The following is an 8,573-nucleotide window of genomic DNA, read 5'->3' on the forward strand; positions in this document are numbered from 1 at the left end:
AACGTCGAAGGTCTGTGAAACATTGCAAACCCAAAAGTTCTAAAAATATTGTGTAAAAAATGTTTGCAGTTATCCTTATAGCAAGAAGAACGTGTAAAATTACACTACTAAATTTTCACATATGAGTTTTTGTTGAAGGTTACACAATAACAGTTTCTTTCTTAAGATTCTAAACCCGTAATTTCTTGCTTAATATTACACATTACAGATTTTTTAAGAATATAAGAATATTTTATTACTTTTCAATTAACTAAAGGTATTAGTGGTATCAACATGTACTGGTTTCATGATCTACCTGGTTTCCAGAAAAGGTGTAATGGCGTATGTTATTTAATCTTACTGTTTTAGAGTTCTAACAATTAGATACATTTGCATGTTTTCTCATTTTAACTACGTTAAATTATATATGTGATGAAGGAATAAATGCAAGGGTATTTGGTCTTGAATATCTGTTCTAAAACATATCGTAAAATTGATCTGAAATTGCATTTCAACATAATATTAAGAAAATACATACTTTATTTTGTAGTAAAGACAAAACAAAATAATATACATTTCTGTACTGTTTATGAACAGATAAGAGTATTGTGTTCTCTTCGCACACGTATATTTATGCGCAAATAGTTTTAGCCACTAGTAAGATGTAAAATACAAAATAGACGTTCACGTTTGGAAATCGGTTAATATATCTTCCCATTTTATGTCGCGCAAACGAACGAATTGTCCATTAACATAAAACAATCGAAATATGTCCCTGAATGCCTCATTCATATTGATGACTTTAACCATCTTCTGTTGTTTATAATCTTTGGGTCACATATTAGCGTCAGGAGAACTACGAAGGTGGTTCCTTTACCTCTGGCAACAATTAGGCTTAGAAAAATACTGAAAAAAGTGGCGGAGCCGTCGATTGATGCTGATAGCGAGCCGGGCTCCCCGGAATGATTCGCGGATCTCCCGTTGTGGAGGCCCATCGAATGGTGAACGCGTGACTCAAGTTACTTACCAGTGGCAGCAGGGGGATGAGTGATGACTATAGAAACCAGAGGAAAAATAGCCCCACCTTTGTCTCCGATCTATTAGCTTCAGAGAATAAATGTGTCTTTTCTTTTACTTCGTTCCCTGTATCTCTTTTCCATTTCTTCGACTCTTCTTTTTCTGGTTTTTTTTTCGGGAGTGGACATAAACATTTCTTAAAAGCATTAAATATGTCATTGAAAATAGTTTTTATTATTGTTAAAATTAATGTTTGTAAAGAGGTTAACATCTCAAACAACTTTATACAAATAATAAATATACGTGTTGAACCAGCGTCCAGATATACGTGTGGAAACATACACGTTGCATACGATATACCAACGTTAATACCTTTTATCTCAGAGGTGTGTTTCGATGTTCAGAGACATAATATTCCAAATTGTTTAGTATATATACATATAGAAAGAGAACAAAAATGTACGTCATGAAATTATTGGCATAATCAACATGTAAATGGTAAAACTGTTACCATTGTAATGCGGTATTGAGAGAAATACTTCAAAACTAAGGAACTTGTGTTTTAGAAGGCCCCAACGATGAGTGCCATACTATATGTGTATGTGCGTATATGATTTAATAATAGGAAACTAGTGAAATTGGATTTATATTCGATTATACTACATTGTTCAGTCTTTTACAAGGTGATCTTATCTAGCATTTAATACTAACTAGCAAGTTGAATTATCATTATTTGTAGATATAAAGTTAGAAAACCTATTGCTTTTTTCTCACAACTTTAGCATACATCTAGAAGAAACACAACCAGTTTGTATGAAGATCGTTGATTATAAACAAGAGGACGCAACCTGAATCTGAGTGAACAAATGAATGATCCATAATGTCTACTGTACAAGCAAAGAGAATGTCACCGATGTCATTCACCTGTGACAAGTACAGTAAACAGGAATGATTATATAAAGAGCTAACTAAACAAACTATTATCATAGCAAACACACGGAAAGTGGTTTATGCTCTTTCAGTCAACCTCTTCATTTTTTTTTTTTACGTTAATAATATCTTTTGGAATATTACCGGCTCTTGTCAGACTGACAAGTGGAATGCACGGGTGCAACATGCGGAATGCGACTTTTTTTTTTTAATTTCCTCTTTTAGCAGCACTATCCTTCTCTGACACAGCGGTAACTCTACAAATTTATAACACTAAAATCAGGAGTTCGATTCCCCTCGGTGGACACAGCAGTTAGCTCAATGTGACTTTACTATAAGAAACACACACACGCACACTTAGTGGCACAGGTTGCGAACCGCCGATACTCAGCTTCACAGTTTGGTAGGTGAACGAGTCGGCTGTGTTCCGTCCCAAAACCTTACAAAACTGCCCACTTTATTTTGTCGTATGAATTACTATAGAACTTGTCACATTTCATACTACTCTATATATTGTTGTATAAATTAGTTCGTAACATATTAAATGCCAAACTATTCACAAATGTCTTGAATGATTACTAAAAAAATATTTTATATTTCAAACTACCCTAAATAATATTACATGTATTGTATTAAAACTACCTGCAGTATTAAGTAATACCGTATCGTACATGTTGCTAAATAATATTACACTTTATGAGTTGTTACATAATACGTTCAGATGAGGTCCAGTGCATGCAAAGCTCAAGGCAAACCTAAGGCGGTAAAAATGATACTGCTCAATCAATAATAATAAAACTGTCTAGACAGACAGTTTCAACGAGTCATATTTGCCGTTCCAGATTTTACAAATACTCTATTTCAGTTAAGCTATTTTAATAAACATATCGAATATCATCGCATTATTCACAATTCTTTGGAAAGCACGAAAAGTAAATATGTTGATTCTCAGTTTTCTCTTAGTATCATTACCCTACGGCCCTTATTACATAGTTTAATAAAAATGCATTCGCTACACTATCTATTCAGAGCTAATGAAAGCTGTAGAACAAAGGGTACTTAAACTGTTATTGTTGTGATTCATGTCAAGTGAAATCAATAAATCTGGATTTTTAAATTTTTTTTCTGATAATTGTATATTTTGCTGTACATGTGTGTGTGGGGGAACACAACATAAACGTTTGCTCAGGACGCCAAATACTCTTGCACTAGCACCCTGGTTCAGATATATAAAAGGAATATCTTTTCATTCAAGCTTAGGACATACAGAAAGATTTATCTTATATGATCCTTTATCTTTATAAATGCGCGTGCGTATTTTTTTTTTATACAAGAAAGCCACATCAACTAAGTCCACCGAGGGGAATCGAACCTCTGATTATAGCGTTGAAAATCTGTAAACTTACTGCTGTACCAGCGGGGGACCTTTATAAATACCCTCTGTATTAAGATATTTATACATATCATAAATATGTTTTTTGAAGAAGACATATTTGTTTAATATTGCACTACATAGTGTACCTAGATTTGTTTTATCTCATGAATATATTCTGATTCTTCACCGTTACATACAAATTTAGCATTTTATTATGTCAAGCACAAATATTCTCGTCCGCTTATGTATAGTGAGGTAAAATACGTACTTTCTACACGAATATTTGTCTTGTTTCTGCGACTTTCTCAAAACATCATCGCAGGAAATGACACACGTCACAAAAATAATTTAGAAAGAATCTCTAGTGAGTGTAAGAAGAGTCACGAGAACCAATCTCATCACTTTTCTCATCTTTTAGATATCACATTAACCTTTACTACAAAAAGGCATGAAACATAAGGTTCACAAAATTTATTTCACAGGCATGGTAGCTCACGAATATGACACGCCAGAACCCACCGTTTTTTGGTTTAAGAAGAATATATTTGCTTTCTTGACACAACGAAGCTTTCAACTCACAACATCCCTGAAGTATTCGAGTTCTATGATGAAAATGTGACAATAAAAACAGAGAAGATTATAGAAAAATTAGTATATTTGACCTATAATAGAAGTTTTACTAAAATGTAAATTAGAAATAAAGCTATATATTTAGTATTTATACTAATTTAAATTGGTCTAGTTTTCAACTATTTAACTTTTTCCATTGCCACATTTATATTCGAAGAACCAGTACTAAGTTTATTTTAGATACACAAATTAAAAAGGAAAGAAGACATGTGTTTTCAATATTTCATTGCTCATCTGAAACCAGTAAACTTTGAAAAGTTTCAAGTTAAGAGAGAGTTAAGATCTTTTCCTTCTAAAAAATATTGTGTTCTTCAGTGCTAATTTGTTTAAACCAATTTTAGATTTCCTGATAAAAAAACACTTCTCTCTATTACTTACGGGTCATTCTATATCAAATCATCCAGGGGGCTGCAGGTGACCCCCGCAGAATGCCTTGAAACAATTCACGTGCTCATCTATCCATATAATGAAAAATTGCCAAAGATTAAATCAATATCTCTAATAGTTTCTGATTTACAGCTCTGTAAAATTTAGTTAATTATTTTTTATTTATGGCGAATACATTTTCGGGCAACTTTGGTTGCTTAAAGCTATAAGAGTAATGGTGGTAGAAGGCTGAAATTTGCTACACTGACTGAATTAATCTTACAGAATTCAAAAATGGTCTCAAACCAAGTTTATCTTTCTTAGGATTTGCAAAATCATATAAACTATTCAATTTTAAATCAAAATGGATATTTTTTAGATAATTTAATTATCTGTTCCATTAGACCAACATTTAATTACAATTTAAAGCTCTTGTTTGAAACATGCTGACATAGAGAAAAATGTGGATAATATAAATAAATATTTTAATGCTATTATTTTTAGAGTTTCAATAAATTTCAATTTAAACAGACATACATGACAAAGAACCATGCAATAGGAACCACCATAGATATGCAGAAATGTAGAAGATAATTCTTTGCATATGTCTTGTGTCTTAATTTATTAAAAATCGTTGCAAACAGCAAACAATTCAAAACAGGTACAGCTAGCTGATAAAACTAAAAGACGTAGAAATCAGAGTTTTAAATCATACGCACTTGTATTTTTTATTTCTTGTTGTTTTTCTTTAACCTTTGTTATCATAAAATTCTCCATTTAATTTGTGAACTCAAAAGGAGTTGAAATAAACACGACAATAAGATCGTGTACACATTGTCTTTGCACCAGCTTACTCTCATAATTATTACTTTAGGTAATATATGAATAATTACTGAATTATCAATAATTCGTATAGATTCATCACTCGATTTTTAATTAAAAATTGTTGTCATCATCACTTATTATCTTAGAAAACATTTGTAAGACATAAACAAACATGTTAAATAATTTCAGAACAATATCATTAAATATAATAAATAAAGGTTTTATTCAATTTCTTAAAATGAAAAATAAACAAACAATAGCTTTCTTAAATGGAGTCTATTATAAATCGACTAAATTGGAATTGTAAATCAGAATGGTACTTTCTACGAATACAAGCTAAACTGCCACGTAAGGAATTCACTAGATATCAGGTGTAGCCACCCCTAAATTTAAACTACGAACTACAGAATTATACAGCTAGTTTTATATGCAAAAACGGCTCGTTTGGGCTGAGAAAACACTTTACATAGAAGAGCGAACAACGTTGAACCTGACGATGACCGAAGAAGGTCGAAACGTTGTTCGCTCTTCTATGTAAAGTGTTTTCTCAGCCCAAACGAGCCGTTTTTGCATATAAATTTCTCAACAAGTGGGTTTCTCGTCATCACTGATTATACAGCTAGTTATCAGCACTCACCACTACAAAGGACTTTTCTGTTTTCTTGAACTAGTAATGTATTTATTACTAGTTATAGTTATTTATAGTTAGTTATTTTGGACCCGGCATGGCCAGATGGTTAGGGCGCCAAACTCCTAATTTAAGGGTTGTGGGTTTGAATATCTGTCACACCAAACATGCTCGCCCTTTCTGCCATGGGGACGCTATAAGTAACAGTCAATCCCACTAGTTGTTGATAAAAGAGTATTCCAAGAGTCGGTGGTAAATAATGATGACCAGGTGTCTTCCCTCTAGCCTTACACTGCTAAATTATGGCCAGCTAGCGCAGATAACCGTCGTGTAGCTTTGCGCGAAAGTTAAAAAAAACAAATAGGACATTTTTCTCCTAACGCGTTACAGTGCACATTGCATTCAGGAACATCATCTCTCAGTCCTCAGCCCAGATTAATTTGCAACTGAATCTGCTTCATCACGAAATTTGATATGCTATTTTACTATACTATTTTTACTATCAACTATGTACGAGGTGTTTTTTCCGTTTTCAAATACTCCCTGGAAGAAGTTCTATAACAACATTAATAGAACATTTGTAAGATGATTGAGAATGTACACATTCTAGTCGTTAGCTTGTTATTAAGGATTGTTAGCGAAATAGGAATTTGTCAATGACTGTATGTACCAGCGCCCTTTTCGCACATAGGTACAAACAATTAACAATAAAAACATGCGTTATTAATTTACCAACTGATAAACTTAAGTTTTTCGCAACTAGCTAGAAAGTTTACATTCTAGTCGCCAGATGAACTTATTATTTAGAAGATACATTTTTATAAAAAGACGTGGAGAGTGTCAAAGGTAAGTTTTAAACACTTTATCTAAAATTGTAAAACATGCTTTTGTTCAGTGTTTACAAAGTTATCTTGATAATTTTTGTTCACTGTTAGAATTTATATACTTTTGTGCTATGATCACAAACAGATATGTCATTTAACTCCCATGTATTGTCAGATAGCCATCTCAAGACAGTTATGTAATATCTCAAAATTTTATAATAAAACATTATCCCTCGTTAATCTAGAAAACTTATAACGTTAGAATTCGGCTTTCGATCCTGGCGACAAACACCTCACATACGGTTTATTGCCCAATTTTGACTAAAGCAAACATTTGGTTTGGTGTTTTATGGCGCAAAGCAACTAAGCTATCTGGTCAAAAGCGAACAAAGAAACATTAAAACACGACTGTAACTCAATGAAGTAATCCTCAAGAATAAAATTCAGAGTCAAACTTGCAGCTAAGTGATTATACAGAGAGAAAGACAATTATTTTCTGTATGATTTTGGCTCAATAATGGTTATTGAAATGATGGAGGGGTTGTTTGCGCCGAGTTAACATCTGTTTAGTTGTCAAACAAAAATGTAAAGAAACCTTCTTTCTAATATTCATGCTTTTCATCACACTTTTTCGAACGAAGCGCTACTCGTTTTTTCTCTCTTTACAGCATCTGCATACGTGAACACGTGCCCTAGACATATGACTAAGTGGTGCTAAGGGTAGTTCAAGTGCTCGTGAAAGAGATTTAGAATGGCGTCACTCTTGATCTAGGAAACAGTAAGCCTGCCCAATCACACGCAAATGTTGACAGGTCACGACTTCGCGTGAAGAATATACAGTAGAATCTAAATTAAAAATCAATCTCCAGCTGCTCTGTTGAGTATAAATTATCAATAGCAGATGTTAAAGTTTTTAATACAATATCGCTCAATAGACATGCATGAGAAACATATTTACCTAGATATTAAACGTTTTTACAGGTTCAATAATAACAAAGTGCCATAATATAAGGTTATCAAAAACAAACAAACTACATTGTTCCTACTTTTTTTCGACCGATTAAAACAAATTCTAATTTCTTTCATTTTAATGAGCAGTTTTAGAAATAAAATACACACATCTATAATATTAACTTTATCCCAGTTTTATTAAGTGTTCAACTAACTTTAAATAACAGCTACAGTCTGTTTTAGAACACATCCACTTTGGGTTATCTGCTGTGTATATCGTGGGGAAATCAATCCCAAATTTTAGTGCTGTAACTCCTTAAACTTAACGCTGTCCCACCAGGGGACGAATAACTAGAGAACCAAGCCTTTTGTTAGGATTGAATAATCCGTTTCATTAAAGCCTTTTAATCAATGTAACATTACATGAAAATAGCGACGTATATTTAAGCTGTATATGATTTTTGTCATTGAAAGAAAGTATAAACTTAGAAAAATATAGAGGTTGAATACCTTATATCTAAAATTATTTTGGAGTTTTATTTGTGTTATAATTCATGTCGCAACATCCGGACTTGCTCTATCTGATGACCGTCATGCAGTAAAAATACGATCCCCGTTTTGAGCCATGTGTAAGGCTGTCATGTCTAAAGTGTACATGCTTCCCCAATGGCTTTGCATAGTCCATTTATTGTACAACTAAGACGTCTTTCTAGCGCCCGTTTCAATAGTTCCGTCACAAAGAAACCCTGACTTGTCTTACGCTGCTAAATTAGGGACGGCTAGCGCAGATAGCCCTCATGAAGCTTTGCGCGAAATTAAAAAACAAACAAAGAAATCCCTAGGAGTTGCGCCACGTTACTTGAGAGGTACGCCTTCTTATCGAATGATATGAACGCCAGTTTTATTTTTCATCTGCTTCAAGTTGGCGACCATTGAACTGATATGTCTTGGTGGTAGTTTGTGTACACGTGATTTGTACTTTTGTCTTTTTTCTAGACAGTTTCTTCTTGAATATGTTGTTTACTGTGCCTCGATTATGAGAACGTCT

This window comes from Tachypleus tridentatus, chromosome 9 (genome assembly GCF_004210375.1).
Source record: "Tachypleus tridentatus isolate NWPU-2018 chromosome 9, ASM421037v1, whole genome shotgun sequence".
Taxonomy (NCBI): domain Eukaryota; kingdom Metazoa; phylum Arthropoda; class Merostomata; order Xiphosura; family Limulidae; genus Tachypleus; species Tachypleus tridentatus.